Source organism: Rhagoletis zephyria, unplaced genomic scaffold (assembly GCF_001687245.7).
Source record: "Rhagoletis zephyria isolate East Lansing unplaced genomic scaffold, Rhagoletis_zephyria_1.1 Rzeph_scaffold_06547, whole genome shotgun sequence".
Lineage (NCBI taxonomy): Eukaryota > Metazoa > Arthropoda > Insecta > Diptera > Tephritidae > Rhagoletis > Rhagoletis zephyria.
In genome coordinates, this window is record NW_016163630.1 from 2,533 (window position 1) to 20,729 (window position 18,197).

Sequence of the window (18,197 nt, forward strand, 5' to 3'; positions counted from 1 at the left end):
AAAATATTCAATTGCGTTAAATTGATTTTAATTTTTACACTGAAAAAAAAACGTATCTTAATTGAAGAAAAACAAAATGAATAAAAATGGAAACGAAACTATAGAAGTTGTATCCTCTTTTCGTGCCCAACATTTCTTCAAAATGATAGATTACATCCACGATTCCATATTTTCGTTTACGTTTTTACACATTCCAAAGAAAAATTACTCATTCGGGAGAATTTTTTACTCATTCGGAAGAATTTTCGGCCTTAAAGTAAGAAAGGTTTTTCTTTGATCCAAAGTTGGATTTTTGGTTCAGTGTATGAATGTAGCCATAGGAGTTTTGGGAGGAAGTAACAACACAAAAATACTAGTAGTATGCCGGGTATTTGCTGGTTTGACATAATTTTGTAATGTTTTACTTCAATTATTTACTAAATATAAATTAAATATTAAACAGTTGGCAACCGTGTTTCAAATATTTTCGAACAACAATTTTTTATACCTCATTCGATTGAAATCCATATTGCAATACTTTACTAAAATATGAAAAAATAGGATTAGAATTTTAAACAAACAATTTTCAAATTAAAAAGACCTATGGTGCCGCGTGCTCTTGCAAGAAAATGTTAGATAAGAAGTGGGGTTTACGTCAGTCAGCATTACAACTACGGGGGCGGTCAGATCATGTTGGGCCTCTCCACCGAAGCAGTCTTGAAAAGAAGCAGACGTCGGAGCATATTATGTACGAATTTCCGTCATTTGCCAGACAAAGACTACAATATTTTAGTTCTTCCACAAATACATTTCTTAGAGAGGCTTCATTTTAATATAAAAATACAGGTAAGATCAAACACACTTAAAAAAATAAAATAGCTAAACACGAATTATAAGAAACTATTGCTAAATAACTGCGCCATTTTTGAGACAAGCAGATATAGCGAACTTTATGAAATATTAGTACAAGTAACTATTATATAAAAAAGACCAACGAAAACATTAACAATCCAAATAGCGTTTTACGCATAAGTGCAACACGCACACGCAATGAATCCAAGTGACCCCTAGCGAGCAATAGACATAAAGACAGCAATACGAACAGTAGCACCTTCACTAAAACTAACACTAACTATGTATATATGCCAACGGCATCAACACTCTGACTGATGCACAAACACCAAATGTCGGTTTAAGGTAGTACATACGTACATACATAAGTAGACGTAAAGCGTAAATCCGGTTGCGTTTCCGACTCATAATGTCATACGAATAAAAATGTTGTTTTTTTTGTTGTTTGCAACGTGGCATGCTGTCACTCTGATGCTTTTGCTACTCTGTTGCACACTTGCAGTTTATTTGTGGTAGCGGCCAATTCATATGAAATTCAATAACTATGAGTACCTGAGCGTACTGAGTTAAGTTAGTGAGACTCATGTGCTACCTATCTACGATTGCCAAATGCGAATACTAGCTAGCGTTCAGTTTATTGCCTGCAAGTGGTATCGGTGGCGGTGGTGTAGAGAAGTGGAAATAGTGGTGGAGTTAAAGGTGGCTAACTGCCACGCACGTACATACTAGTATGTATGTATGTATGTATGTATAAGTAAGCTCACAGGAAATGTTTACGACACTTATGGGAGCACTCAGCCGAAAAGAGTTACTGGGGGATTGTGCGAATAGCCACATATGGATGTACATATGTACGTATGTATGGCTAGTCTATCCACGTCTGTTTCTGGGTAAACGCATGCTTGCGCTATCCATTGCCATTTAGTCGGATTGTAATTGCTGCTACTAACGCCCTGTGCATCTGACTTTGCTAGTTTTCCATATGCAGATACGCGTACACGTGTGTGTGTGTGTGCATGTGTGTGTACAGTTAATAGTTAGTGCAACATCATTGAGCACTTGCGGCAAAGCACTTGCAATGAACACAAGCAATTGCTGAATCAACGCACCGGAGTCATTTATCTAATGGCAATGCCAGTATGACTTTTTGAGTGTTCTCTTACATTCACTTTTATATGTATAATGGCATATACCTACTACTACGAGTACTACCTGTTTTGTTCAATACCTTACGGTGCTAGTTTTTGTCATCGTCGGGTGAATTGCTCAGTTTTAGTGAAAGTACTTATGTCGATATTAATATTTTTACACATACATACATACTGCATGTTTTTCTTTAATCTGTAATTTGTTTAAAAGTTCAAATTTGAGACACAATTCGTGATCAGCATGTCTAAAAATCTAATCAGTGGCTTTTTTAAAATATGTTTGTGTTATTTTTTCTTTTAACTGTTATAAAACCAAGTTTCCGTTAAATTTCAGAATTTGTTAGTATGAAAGTATGGTAAAATAAATACTCGGGTATTATTGTTGGAAGTCTTCTGAAGAGAAACAGAGTTTTCCAATCGGAAAATATTGATTTTCAAGAATGCTATACCATTTCTACGAAAAAGCTTTGACGTAGTTCTAAATATATATATATATATATATATATATATGCTGGTATTTTCCCCAATTAGAAAAAATCTAGGGTAAAAAAGCTTAACGTAAAATTTTTTTTTACCACCCTATTCCTCAATGATACGCACACAAAATTTTGATCACCGGGGCGTATGATGAACGCTAAATTTACTAACTTTTGTCTTGAAGGCCAGTATGCAGCTCTCAAGAAAAGTATAAAAACTCCATATAAAATGGAGAATTTAAATTTCGATTCAAGATTTTTTAATTATTTCCGACCAGATTGTTAGCCGTATACATATATGTTTGTAGATATTGACCCTCAGTTAAACAAGAGCAATGTAAATCAATGGCGTATTACGTATATCCTATAAGTATGCTTAAAGCAACAAATGATCAAATAATTGAGTGTAAATTAATTGAATTGCTTTCATTGACTTATGGCAATAATTCGTAAAAATCGATGAAAATTAAATAACATAAAATTTGCAATAAAACTGCTACCAGACAAGTTAACCTGAAAGGACTGACTGACCATCTCCATAAATACAGTATCGTGTAAATATAGTGAACATTGTAAATCAAAATACACCTGGTTAAAAACAGCTCGCGCTGGCTTACTTGTTAGTACGAAAAAATTACATTTAGTTACTGTCTTCCTGGCGAAGTGATTATGAATCATACTATAAATAATAATATAGAGAAACAATTCCAAATTTACGTTTTTGGAAATTTCATCATTCAGCTAATAAGCTTGGTAAAGGGAAAAATATTTTTAATAGGGCTGCCACCTATTATGAATCGCATATTTATTAAATTTTTTGTTTAAAAAAAGGTGAAATATTACTATTCATGGGTACCAAGAAAAGGTTCTTAAACAATGTTATCCCTTAAGATAATAGTGTCCGGTTGCCACGTATTTTCGATTCCACATAATTTATCTAAAACATCGCAAAGTAGATATCAAATTAAAGGCAAAATATTTTCCATCAGGGTGATCACGCTTCTATGTAATACAAATTTTTATTTTGTTAATTTCAATCAGCATTTTTTTAAACATACACAGTCGTATATGTACTCAAGATATGTACCATTGATTCCAGCGTATTCAAGAATAGGGTTGCTACCTAAATTTTGGAGTAAGAAATTTACTAAATAGATATCGAAATGGATTTTTTTTTTGTTTTTTCCAAAATATTTTTTTAAAGCTATCCAAATCTTGAAAACTTTAAAAGTATATGCACTCCGGGCAAAGCTCGGTCTACCTGGTACTAAGGAAGTAAATGAGCTGCACCTTTAACAAAAAAACTTGCCAAAAATCAACAGTATAGTCTAGCTACTTGCACTAAAATATAAATGGGCTACACAACTACATACCAACATTTTGGTTTAAGATTTTAAATAAGAAATTTGAAATGTTTGCGAATCTTTGCAGAATTTTCATAATTTTGGCACAAAGAAGTGAACTTTGGATTTATATGGGTTTAGTTAGGTAGTGAGCTATATTTTCATAACAAAAAACAACAAAAATTATATATGCAAAATAAAAATGCCCAAAACTTGCTTAAATGTCATGTCCCAATTTATATTTGGGTCACTGTACATTTAAATATTCAGGTTCATGCTCAAAACAATGCGTCATTAATTTGACGAAGTAAATTTACTCAATATAAGTAGCAATTTTTTCAGTGCTGTTAAGACGAACTTATTTGCTTTCCTGGCGAATGTCGGCCCCTGCTACTTCAGGTTCTGGTATCGCAGGTTCGAGTACGCTTGGATGTTAATTACTTCAATTCAAATATAAATTACAAATTGTAAAATGAATTTCATATGAAACAATTTTTTAAATACAGTTTAAAAAATTACAATAAAAAAAATGATAAAAAATAAAAAAAAAAAATTTCTGGCACTCGAACTTTGGACCTCTCGACTAGCACTCCAAAGCTTTGCTCTGTCGGCCATTGCACCAGCGGCGCGAGCAAAATGACATACTTATTCCTTTCACAAGGGATGAAATAATTTTCCTAAGAAGAAAGAATATACTACTAGAACTAAGTTGTGTTTTCCTTAAACTGTGTTAAATCGTTTACTCATTTTAAGGCAGCCATTTCAAGGTAATACTTCCTCAGAATAAGATATTTTTTTCCTAGCATCAAGGAATGTTTTTTTCTGAGTGTAGTTCTGTATAGAAATTTCAATATGGAAATACTGTGCCGGGCGTATTGTGGGAAATCTTCTACACTCTCCTCGGTTCAGCAAAGGGTCCCAGCAGATAATTTCAGGAGCTAAGAGCCCTTCTGAAAGCTCTACCTGATAGTCAAGAGACCTTCCACTCTACACTCCTTTCTCCTTTCTTTGTTAGATGGAGTGGCACAAATTGAGGGGCTTCTTCTTTCACTAACCTTGGAAGGCCTTCCAGAATGGATTTTATAGGACGTACTTCAGAAGGCCTCTTGGAGGAGTTCTTTTAAAGTTGCTTCTTTAATTTATATATTATACTTCTTTGATGTATTTTCTTACGGTTTATATCCAATATTTGTTATTGCAAGTTGAAATGTTTATTAAAATTCATTTGTAATGCTAAATAATATATATTTATGCAGTCGCCTAAATTGTAAATGGATAAGCCATTCTAGAAGGCATGCAAGGAAGCACTTTTTTCAGCCCTTCTTGGGTAGGCCTCTTAGAATGGCTTTATTTAAGAACGCCTACCTAAGTTATATTCTGGGGTGTGCCCCGTCCTGATTGCGCCAGCCACACCTACCTACCTACCTAAGCCACAATTTAAAACAAAACAAACACAGCGCATTTTCTTAGTAACTAACTAGGCAATATAAATCGAGCCCTAACCGTGAAAAATCATGCCACATATTTTTCATATTCTTTTTTTTTATTCAGAAGTTCATCTATGTAGATGGTCTAAGAGCATTTTGGCATCAAAAATTTAATTTTTAAAGAAAAAAATATCGCTCTTGTTATTTTCACAGTAAGGTTCAGTATAGTCAAACTGCTATTTATTTGATCATAACTATAGTTTGGAAAATTATGTACACATACAATACACCGCTAAAGGTCCGCCCCCGAACCGACAAGTGTAAATATTGGTAATTGCAGACATACAAAATAAACAATCAGTACAAACAGTGACAAATCAATAAACAGACTATGGCGGAAAAAAGGAAAAATGCATGCAGATTTCACATATATTCACACAAGCACATACTTTTGCCCCCAGCAGCGAATGGAGTGCATTCCGCAGCGATGCCTCACTGATGACAAATAATGGCATTTGATTCGGCAATCGATTCTTTTTCTATTGAAGTATGCATTACATCTAACATTGCGTGACATTACTTTTTGGCAAAAGGTAACGCAATGATGACATATAAAATAAGGGTTCGACATCAATTGGCTGCCAATCGATGAAAGTAAATCCACAGAAAAAATTTATGTAGTATTTGATACATTGGAATTGATTACATTTGCGAAGCAGTTCATTCATATTGTCATTCGATTGCATCACTTTGGAGTCGACTCTGGAGTTGATGGCGTTGTCATGCAATCGCATTTTCGCTGCTGGGCACGCACTTACACATATGTACATACATACTAGACTGCGAACAGCTATTTAAAATGCAAATCAATGCAAGCAATTGCCGCACACAAAAAATAATAATGGAAGAATGGGGTGATGAGGTGAAATTAAACTATTTGCACATAATTTGAAGCAATTAGTGTGCGCATATAATTAACACAAACGATTCGCTGAACTTTATACAGACGGAAAAGCAAACAAAAATGTACAAGGACACTAGTCAACATGCTGATATGCCACAATTCAAACATCGGCATACATATGTATGTATGTACATTAGACTGCATCACTCCCCATACAAAAAAAAATATCGGTACTGTTTTTCCAATGGAATTATAAAACCCATTAAATTTTAAGACGTCCACCAAAATATTTCGGAAAAATATTAAGATTTACGTGAGCTGCACCGATTTGCAAACACCTCCAAAAATGGAGTTTTTTATGAATAAAATTAGTTTCTTAAAGATTTTTCTTGAAAAAATACCCTCAAATGACAAAAAGGTTTAAGATTAAAAAATTTGCATTAAAATATTAAAAAAAAAATGTTTAATTTTGAACGGAATCGTAATAATGAGATTTTTGATGCTGTTAACTGTGTTGATGCTGTTTAACTTTTTTCAAAGATTGGTATAATAAAAACTTGAATAACTGAACCTAAGCTCTTCCGATTTAGACTTAATAGGTGTCATTGGAAAGGTATTTTCTCACTCTTTATTTCTTTGCAAATAAGCTCATTAGGATGAAAGAGAAAGGTAGGATGAACGAGCGTCATTTACAGTTGAATCAAGATATGTTGACTTATTGAAATCCAAACTTCAGACGATCCGACCAGAAATTAAAAATTAAATTGAAAATTTCGGAGAAATTCATAAATCCCTAACATTAAAAAAAATTTTAACTACCAAATTAGCGTCGAAATCCGGAAAAATTCTTAAAATTTTCAATTGATCCGAAAAACCACAAAGGTTTTAAAAATTTTCTCGCGAAAGATTCCGAATAAATACCACTATCTCTAATACGAGTGTTGATAAAAATAAGTTTTAAATTCCCCAAACGCTCTTGTAGTAAATTTTTAAAATCGACTGAAAAAATGTTAACCACTTTTTATGATGCGGTCTAATGAACATACATACATACTTACCTAGGCATGCTTTTTTGTATGCTTGTGCATACTTTTGTTTACAATCAGAAAATTAACAAAATCCAATACGATTTTGGCTCGTTTACCAGCCAATTCAACCTTCAAGACAGCAATTTTGATGTAACTAAAAACTCATTCGAACACAAACTCATGCATGCCTATCAATGACAGCGCAAGTATATTGGAGCAATCAGTGTGTAAAGAAAAGTACCCTGCATTAATCGCAACTTCCTTGTATTTTTCCTTATTGCATGTTCGATGTGGGCAGATATCAATGCTATATGCATGCATAGTTACATAAGGATGTTCATATACACATGTATATTTGTTTAGATGTTCCATACATTCCATTACATGTGGGATTACTAAAAAAAGTTCAAATTGCATGCTATCCAATACACTTTTGTATGCACATACAATGTAAGTACCTACATATGTACATTTTGTGGCATGCCACATGCAAATAAAATTCACGCATATTTTTGCACTGACGCACGCAATATGGAGGGCGCCTTGAGAACGCTTCAATGCGTTTTGGTTGCGATATATGTATGTAGTTAGCTCGACAATGAAGAAGGTTATTTCAAAAGGTATTAAAAGTATTGCCTTGCTATGCAGTTAAATAAAAATGAAATGAAACAAAAAAAAATGAAAACTGATATAACTTGCAGTGCAAGGATACCAACTCGAAAAGAATTCCAACTGCCTTTGCTCTTCCATACACACTGACTTGATATTAAAGTTATTTCAGTAATATAGCTGCCTTTGGTCTGAGTAAATACTAGGCAGCGCATAGCTTCTTTATAACAAATGCATTCATACCGCTATATGCGCATGTACATACGTATGTATATGTAAAAAGTCCTATTAACTTAACTATTAGTCCATGAAGTACCTGAAATTCCTGCAAAAAATTACTGGTTTTGTAATGCATCGATTTTTTTTCCTCCCCAAGGCCATGACAAAGAATTCTAGCAAAAATGCAGCAAATATTTATTAAGTTTTATAAAGAGGTAACTTAACCAATGCAATGCATTTTAAAATGCAGCTGAGATACTTTTCTAACACACATATTTATAGATAGGGTAATAGCGAAGAAATGTTTCTATATTAAATTTTATTGAAATAACTTTTAAAACTTATACATAGTTATGTAACTTAAAAGCAGTGCGAAACCAAAAAAAAAAAAGAACTCGTATTATGGGATTTCTACTTCTACACTGATGGTCCAAAAATTGGGAACATGGTAGGAGGCGGATACTTCTTAGCTCAGTTAAGGCTGGAAATGGGTGAAATGGCTCATTCTACATATCTTTTAAACTAGCCAGTGATTGGTGGACTTGCAGCAATTTGTAACTATGTATAATGTGGCCGAGATGAGTCGAGAAACGGTCGAAAGGTCTATTCATTCTGGGCAGAGGGAACTTAGCCTGCGGAGGGCGCGTGGAATGGTTCACCAAAGGGATTTATGCCGAAATGAAGAAAGGCCAGAAATCTTGCGGCATCTTTTATGCGAATTTCCCACACTCTGTAGCAGAATACTAACGTTTATGGGCTCTTGTAAAGTACTTATCATCCTCAAATATTTTGAAGTTTTAAAAACCCTGCAGATACCTCGCAGCAGCGAATATGGCTATTAGCAAAGGGAGTGCCTTCTTGTCTGTCACCGGTGTTAATCGTTAGATATCAAACATATTTTTGTTTGTGTGAAAAGAGTAAGCCTAAAATTATGCATCTCTCATCAAAGCTCTGCTTACATATGTAGCTGTAATCGCCCAGTATATACATACTTGTACATATATGAATACACATACATTCATACGTTCCCTGCAGGAAATCGGGCTAGTTTGTAACGAACTTTTAACTATCAAACTAAATAAAACATATAATATGGGTATAAAGTAAAAGGTATTTAAAAATCCCCAATTTAAAAATGTTCATGAATAAGGTTGCCACCTATTTTGAAGCGCATATATATTTAAATACAATATGTACAACGCTAGTTTTAACGGGTGCTAAAAAAAATCTCCTAAACAATGCTTTGCTTATATAGGAAGTGTCGTGCTTTAAGATATTAGTGTAGTGCCACCTTTTTTCGATTCTACAAAATTTGAATAAAATAGTTGATTATGGATATCACATGAATGGTATTTTTTGAGAACTTAAATGAATCAATATTTTCATTAAGGGTTGCAACCTTTTTGTAATACCAATTTTTGTCTTACTAATTTCAACTAGCATTTTTGTTAAGTATGTATGTATGTTAACGCATCAAATTTGCACTCAAACAATATACTTTTCAACTTAGCGCTTACTTTCTTAGACGGGTTGTCACGTAATTTTTGATATAAAATTTTTTTTTAAATTATTAGATTCGAAAAGTACATTTTTTTTTATTTGTTTTAACCCATTTTTTTAGAATTCTGGGGTACTGACTCGGCAAAACATTATTTTTTCGAAGTTGTTTTTTTTTTGTAATTTTGTTTCAGAGAATACAGATGTACTTCTTAGGCTAAAATGTTAACGCACTGATAATATTTTGTTATCGACAAAATTTGTATGGAAAGTAATACTGAATAGGCGTAATGTTAAATAAGAAATTACATTTACAATATTACATAAAAAATTTTTTAATTAAAGCTTTCCAACTGATAATCATTTGATACATAAATCTCGAAAACCTTAAAAAGTGTATGTATTCCGAGCAAATATCGGTCAACTTTACTTTATTATATTAACAAATTAACAATTAGTAATAATTTATTTGTTAATTTGTTTATGTTTTCTGCTGTAGATTGTCGCGTATTCGAATTCCATCTATTTGTCCTGAATTCGGAAAAGCATCTGTGAAGTGCAAAAAAGTGTATCCAAAGTAGTTTTTGTAATTAAAAATTAGGATTTAAATATAACCAACTCCTATATTATCTGCATGACTTTACAACTCACTTAAAGTTCGGTTTGTCACAGCTTATTAAAATCGAGCCATTTATCGAAATCCTGCGAAAACGCTAACTACAAGTTGGTTATTTTTATAAAGCGCATGTATGTATGTATGTACAAACTTAGTAAATACTATCATCACATACTTACAATTCAGTTTGTAAGGAAGGTAGGTACTACCCTTCTTGATATATCGAAACTATTTATAATCTTTAACCATTCCTGGAAAGAATATACACACAATTCAAAAAAAACCCGTTGCATTTCTTTTTGAGATTTTGTTTTTTTTTCCTGAAAATATAAGTTCGAATGCCACGGGAAACACTACTAAATTTCGTTTCTTTTTACTTTATTATTTTCTAATTAAATCACGTATTTTCCCTATCTAAATTAAGTGTTTTTATTTTTTAAATCATCCGTTATGCGTTAACGCGGTGTGTTTGTTTATTCGTAATTCATCCAAAATATTAGTAATTATTTAGTTCATTAAGCGATTTTCCATACATTTAATTAAATTTAATGATACAAAACAGATTTTCAATTTACGACCATAAGCCGTACGTGTGCCATAATTATATTAAAACGCATTTAACTTCAATCGTAAAGCCAATAATACCAATACACGAATTTATGCATTATTTGTGGGTATTTTAATTAATGCCAAAACAGCGAATTGCAGATATTTAATGCGTATGTATGTATGTATGTATGCTGCTACATTGCTGACACAAATTTACAATTTTTTTTTGTTTTGATTTATTTAGGCTGACCATGTGTTGTTTAGAATTATGAATTAAATCTATATCCTATGCATAAAATATTTATTAAATTTTTCTTAACACTAAATAATGCAACTCCAATTTTCATTTGTTGTGATTTACTTGGTTAAAACCGCGATTTTAAATACTTACAATGTCAATAAGCTGACTAAAATGAGAACAATATTACGGTTGTATATGAATTCATTGGCGTTAAATTGTTGCTAAATGATTGAATAATTATTTGCATAAATTTTAGACGCTTGAAAAATTTACTTGAAGAATAAAATTATCTGTGTTACATTTATTAGTACTGCATTTGGAAAGGTTGTTTTTGAATTTTTAAATATGCTACATACGTAAATACATAACATAGGAAATAACATTTTGGAATAATCACTTTGGTTCAAAGAAGCCTTTAATAAACTTAGATTACTTAAGTTAAAAATTAATTAAAAAATACATACTTAAATACCTCACACATATCGTCGGCGATTGTCTGTTACCTGCACCGTACCTTACTGTTGTCACACAGAGGGTAGGGACCTACCATTTTACGCCTAATCCGAACGGCGATTGCATTTTTATGGCAAGCTGTTGTTATGGCAGCATACACTCGGAGCTTTGCTATTGCCTGCCGAGGCAATGCGCTAGAAAGGAAGTTACACAAGCTTTTATTTACCTTTCAGCTGGAGCAAATTTTTGTTATATCTAATTTGTTAAAAAAGAACCTAAGGTAAAGTCTCCCAGATGACAGATCCCCTCTGGTGGATTCCGCATCTGTGGAATTACGTGCATGAAAACCCCGAGAAACAAAGTGAAAGGTCGCCAACTGGCAGCAGTTTCGGCTTCACGGTCACGGAGACTTAATTCCGGTACCACGGCGAACAGGGGCTCCCAGTGTATTGTATATTAACTCTGGCCTGTTCTTGGGTACGGCCACTCGGGAAGCATCGTAGTGTCTGTGGTTTAGCACCCAAATTCGGGTAGAACCGGCCTTGGTTGGTTCGATTTGGAGTTGCATATCAACCGGGTGCTGTACTCAAACTACGGCAGAGGCTTTAGATAAGCTTCGATATGTTTTATCCCTATTTCAAACATCTTCGATGTTACTAGTTTTCAAGGGATTGTTGTTAGTGTCAACTTTGTATAAATTAGCGTCCTTAAATTTCAAAATATCGAAGTTTCAAGCATTTCTGAAATTTACCACTATATAAAAACTGGGCGTAAATTTAAAACGGTTTCAATAATTTTAATCGTTTATGTGACAAGCACAAAATCATTCCGAGTTTGGTACAAATCGCTCGAACGGTTACCGAGATATGTACTCAAAAAAACTCTAAAAAATCTGATTACAAAGTAGAAAATTTGTATTAAAATTTGCTGAATTTTCGCGAGTTTTGCACAAAGCTTAGGAATTATATTTTTATGTTTTTTGTTGTTGAATGAACCATATTTTTATACGAAATTGGCGGAAAAATATTAGAGTAACATAATTATTAGCATATATGCCAATACTTTGTTCCGGCAGTGTACATTTGTCTATATCTATATCAATTCGTTTTGACTGTTACAAGCAACCGTTATGTGAACAAGGTTATAATACCCTTTATAATATTTTTATAAATGCATATCTAATAAATAAAATCTTTAAAAGGGATCATCTTCCGCGTACATATTTATCTGCATTTTTGCTACTGAAATTATCAGTGAAATTATAGTATCTGTCAAGTTATCAAAGACATGTTTTCCAGGTATGGATGCATTTGCCCTTCCCAGACATTGTTATGTGCAATAACTTTTTATAAAATAGTGACTCATTTACTCCATATTAATCTGACTAAATGTGTAAACACATTCATTAAAAAGCAATTGAAGTAATAAACCGTAGCCAATTACTAAAGCACCCAAGATGTAAATGAGCACTCTTGTTAATTTACCTACGTACATACTTAAATATGTACATAAACTTATATGTGTGTATGTACAAACACATATATGTGTGAAGTTCAGAACGCACTCAGTCAACAAATGATAAGAATCCGAAAATTCGCTTTGCGGATCACAAAGCGAATAATTCTTGACCTCTAGAAACTGGAAACTGGAACTGGAAGAAAAATAAAAGAAATGCGTACGTTTTGTTGTTCATATGTATCAAAATCAAGCGGAGAGAAGAAAATTTGAGGTGAAGTTAATTGAAATGCTGCTGAGTAAATTTTGGAGAGCGCCAGCTTTGTATCGGCTGATCGTCCATATATACATACCTCCATCGGCGTAGCCAGAATGAAATTTAGGGGGGGGGGGGGGNGGGGGCTCGACCCTATTAAGCTGGTATTTCAGGGTACTATTTTATATATATACAAGAAAAATTTGAAAGTTAGGGGGGGGGGCTCAAGCACCCCCCTGCCCCTACCTGGCTACGCCCATGCATACCTCCATGAATGCCTGTTTTCTTCTCGAAGAAGCGAGCTTATAAATACGTATGCCTGTAGGCACCGGAGAAAATGGCTTTAATCTCACTTTGAATACTGATAAATTAAAAAAAAACATTTGTGGAAAAATAAAAGTCACTTCATACCAGTTGCATTAATTTTGCTTTTTATGTAGTTTTTGTTAAGAAACATAAAAAAAATGATAAATTGTTTCATTCACATGAATAGGCATAACTGGTTCAGCAGATAGGCAGTTGCTTTATGCGGCGATAAAAGCGGCATGGTATTGGGGAAGGCTTTTACATATTTTTTTTTAGTATTTAAAATGTGGGCGTGGCACTATCTATCAACGTGTTGCAGACGTCGTAAAAAATGTTTAACTGTACTCGCATGTTTATCTTTTTACGCACTATTGCAATCTACAATAATTTTTTTTTTGTAGGAAGTAAAAAATATTAATTAATATTTCAAATAATGAATATTGGATGGCTTTTATATTTTCGCCAAAAATTAATAAATATTATTGAGTTTTAATTTTTTACTTAAGAATAATGATTCTTCAAAAAAACTCAAAAGCTCAAAAACTCAAAGTAATAAGTTTCAAAATTTTCCGGTCAAAACTCCAGCTGGTTGCGACTGTATGGCCTTTTGAATTTTATAGATAATCATTATCTTTAAGTTGAAAAATAAAACTCAATAATAATTGTTAGCTCTGAGCGAAAAGATAAAAATCAAATAATAGTTTTTATTTATAAGCGAAAAAATTTAAATCATGAAATATTAATTCAATGCGGATTTAAATTATTTTACTAAAATGATGACGGTCCCTAATAATAGTAATAAAAATTTGGCGCACACAATTTTGTTGAGTATTTGGGCAACCTTCTCCTCCAATTTGTGGTTTTATAGCAGAAATAGATTTGGTTTAAAACCACCCTATCTCAGCTGAAAATACATTGAAAAGTTTTCTAAGATAGGGCGTTCGCGAAATAGGTATCGATATAATCAGGTATCGATATAATGTAATATTTTTTGTAGTGTGATATTTTATCAAAAACCTGTATTATAAAATTCAGAAAAATGGGCGTGTAAACATCTACTTATTATAAAATCGTTATGAAAGTTCGCACATGCTAATGTAGCTTTTGTTCTTACTAATCTATGCCTATGTCGAAGGGCTGGGCTCTTCAAGAAAGAGATGTGCCTATTCAACCTAAGTAAAAGAAATAAAGTTTGGATTCAAATGAACATTTTATTTGTTTTTAATCCAACCGGAATTCAGAACTTACCTAGTATGTAACTATGTGCAGTGTTGATTTCTAAGATGATTTTTGATCGCCTTTTGCTTCAGAACCTGTTACACGATACATTCCGAAAGTGGTATGGCATTACACTCATTATAGAGTCCAGCTGAGTGGTTATATCGAGCCCTAATCGCCAAAATGACGTAAGTGACATTTTTTCAAATTTTCTTATTGATGCAGAAGTGTTCTTAGAGCATCTAAATGCATTTCTGCATCAAAAAGGCAATTTTGAAAAGAAATGTCTCTTATGTCTTTTGGGGTGTTACGGCTCGATATGTTCCTTTATTCACTAGAAAGCGCCAAGGTTCGATTCCTAGTGTGATCAGCAGGTCTCGGCTATTTATGATGAGATCAAGATGTATAAGGATATGCACATTTCTGGTCAAAGTGTAAAAAGTTATTTTTTGTTTTATAATTGGCTGGGACAGAGAGTCATATTAGAGCAAAGATATTTTATATTCATATTTATACACCAGACGTAAATATGCCCGCGAACTAAGTAGTTGCTACCTTCATAAATATGTATGTACATTAGGGTGGTCCAAAATGCATGTGAAAAATTAAAGTCGGGGTTTTTATCCCCCAATATATACCCCAATTTTTTTTATTTTGAAATAAAAAAATTTTTGGAGGTCGCTCAAAGCTCAAAGAATCTTGAGTATTAAAAAATGGTTAAATATGTCTTGAAGATAACCCGAGTTTTTCGATGTAAAAATATTGATTTTCAAGAATTCTGTACCATTTCTACGAAAAGTTGTGTTTTCCCCATATAAAATACATGGAAAACTGTGAACGCTTTGAGCGACCTCTAAATATTTTTTTATTTGATTGGCATAAAGAATAAGGATAAATTTTTTTCGATATAGAACAATCCAAGGGGATGAGAGCATTAAAATACCCACTTTACTTTTTTTTTTGGCCACCCTAATGTGCATGCATCACTGATTGCTTGCTCGAAATAAAGTGTCTACCGCGAAAAAAGTCGAGGCTGCGAAAAAAATAATATCCACTCACTTAAAAATCAGTGCGCGCAATGATGACATCAGCAATGAGACAGCAGCCACAAAACAATAATAGCAACAACTTTATTAACTGGTACTGTCACATAATTAGCAGCAGCAGCAGCACTACAAATAATAACAACAGTAACAAAGTAATTTGTGTGATCTTGCCAGGTTAAACAATGAAAGAAATCAAAGCAAAACAAAACAAAACAAAGACGGTGTTGACATTTAAAATGAAAATAAAACTAAATTTCAAATATATAAGTATGTATGTATGTACATAACATGTTTATTTGTTATTGTTATCTGGTATACATACACATATGTATATTAGAGAGTCATGTCGTCAAACTACGGGTAGAAGCGTTAAAGCTTCAGTGCTATAAAAAAGATATTACTTCTAAGCAAGCCATTCGGACTACATTAATCTTTTGTAAAACTACATCCCTGCCAGAAGTCCCGAAGATATACGCCCTTGCATCCCTTTCTTCAGCAAGAAAGGCAAATTAAGCTTTCTTGTGTGTCGGCATTGTCAGCTTGGCGGTCACCATCCTGACCCCTTTTGCGCTTTGCAGCCATCAGTATGTATTCCAAAATTTGTAAGCCCGAGCTCAGTATTAGGGTTAAGTCAGCACTAATCCACCAGGGCGTACTAAATATAAAATGTATTTTTTTTTATTGTATAAATCTGTGTTCGTATGGAATAGCAGCTTATGTCGAGCAGCTGGCTTTAGTATAATGCGCCATTCCGTTTATCCTTTAAACGACAAAGAATTTTTTGATGAGACTTAATAAGAATATTGCCTTGCTAGTTTCGGAACTATTTCTTGCACGTTTATTTGCCAAAACTTCTTCAACGGTTCAGCGCCAGTGAGACATTCGCAAACGTATGTTGCGAATGCTGCATTATACTAAAGCCGGCCTTTCGAAATAAGCTACTATTCCATATGAACACAGAAATAAACCTAGACAAAAATGAGGCAATTTCATAATTTTTTTCCGCAAAAAAAAATTTCTTTCCCAAAAATAGTTTTTTGTAATATTTGATACGATTTTTTAAATTTTGGTAAACAAATATATTTTTTCTCAATAAATTATTGCCTTGAAAAATCCCTTTACAATTTTTTCTCAAAAACAAATTTTACTATTAAAGTTAAATTAAATTTTAATTATTATTTTAGCGCAGAAAATATTTTTCCCCAAAAAAATATTTGTTTAATACAGTGTGCCCTCGGTAAAAGCATCGCGCGATAAACGCAATACTACGGTTAAAGTAACTCCCAAGTGCTCACCATTAGTTTTAGTAGAAGACACCTTAACCCACATCCAACGTCTGTATCAAATTGATACAAGTTTCGAAAACATATTAAAATATTAAGAAAAATAGTTAATGTTTTGAATTGGATTTTTGCGACAAATGCGTATAGATCCTTTAAAAAATTTTATTCTTATTATCAGAAAATGAATAAACAAACGTTGGTCATTAATAAAAAATGAAAAAAACCAACATTTCATTGAATACTAGGGTCTTGTCTTTTTCCATATATATCAAATTGATGCACAACGTACTTTGTGTTACAAAAAATACCCGATGGATGCTGGTTAAATATTAAATCTTCGCCAAATTAAAATATTTTTTTTTTTTACAAATTTGTATTTTCCGAAATAATAATCTATTATTTTTCCAAAAAATCCGAAAATAATGTTTCCCAAAATAAAATTTATTTTTTGAATGTCTGATTATATAAATTTCGTGAAATAATTTTTTTCACGAAAATTATTTTTTTAAATAAATAGTAAGGTTGTTACAATTCTGATAAAAACTGATATTTTTTTCTTAAAAAGTAGTTTTCCTAAAACGTCCGATTTTGTTTTAATAATGAGGGAATGTATTACTTACCAATTTTTAAAATTTTTGTAATTAACGTTTTTCCAAAATGTTAAGATAAAAATACAACAACATAAAAATCTTCAAAATGCATACAAAATTTTTCTGAGTACACAACTTTTTGGGAAACATATTTTCCTTGTTCGAGCAATATTTCATCAAATTTCCCCTCACCAAAGATCCCCTCAAACACTCTCTGTGAAAGTGGTTTTTCAGAAAACTGAATGGTTTTCTTGGAGTTACTTACAGAAGATACTTTTTAAATGCATCACTGAAAATTTACATACATACTTGAACATACAGTGGTCAAAATAATTGTTCGTACAGTTATTTATTTTACAATATTCGCAATGTTTTTCACAATAATTATTTTTTCGCTAATTTTGGCGAAAATATAGTTCATATTCTAACAAAAATCATATAAATTAAATTTTCAAACTTTTTCAAAACTTAGAACAATCAACAAATTTTCATCAAAGTGCCAAAATTTTAATTCAGAATTACAAAAAAAAAAATTAGTACGCAGTTTTGTAGCTCATTCAAAGTGCAAGTTTCATGCTGAGCATAAATGTAGTTTCGCATGGAAGAAAACGCTCAACATCATTGAGAAAAAATCTTAAAGACCAAGGGTAACTTTATAAAAAAATCTGGAAATTTTTGTAAAATTTTTTTTTAAGTTTGAAA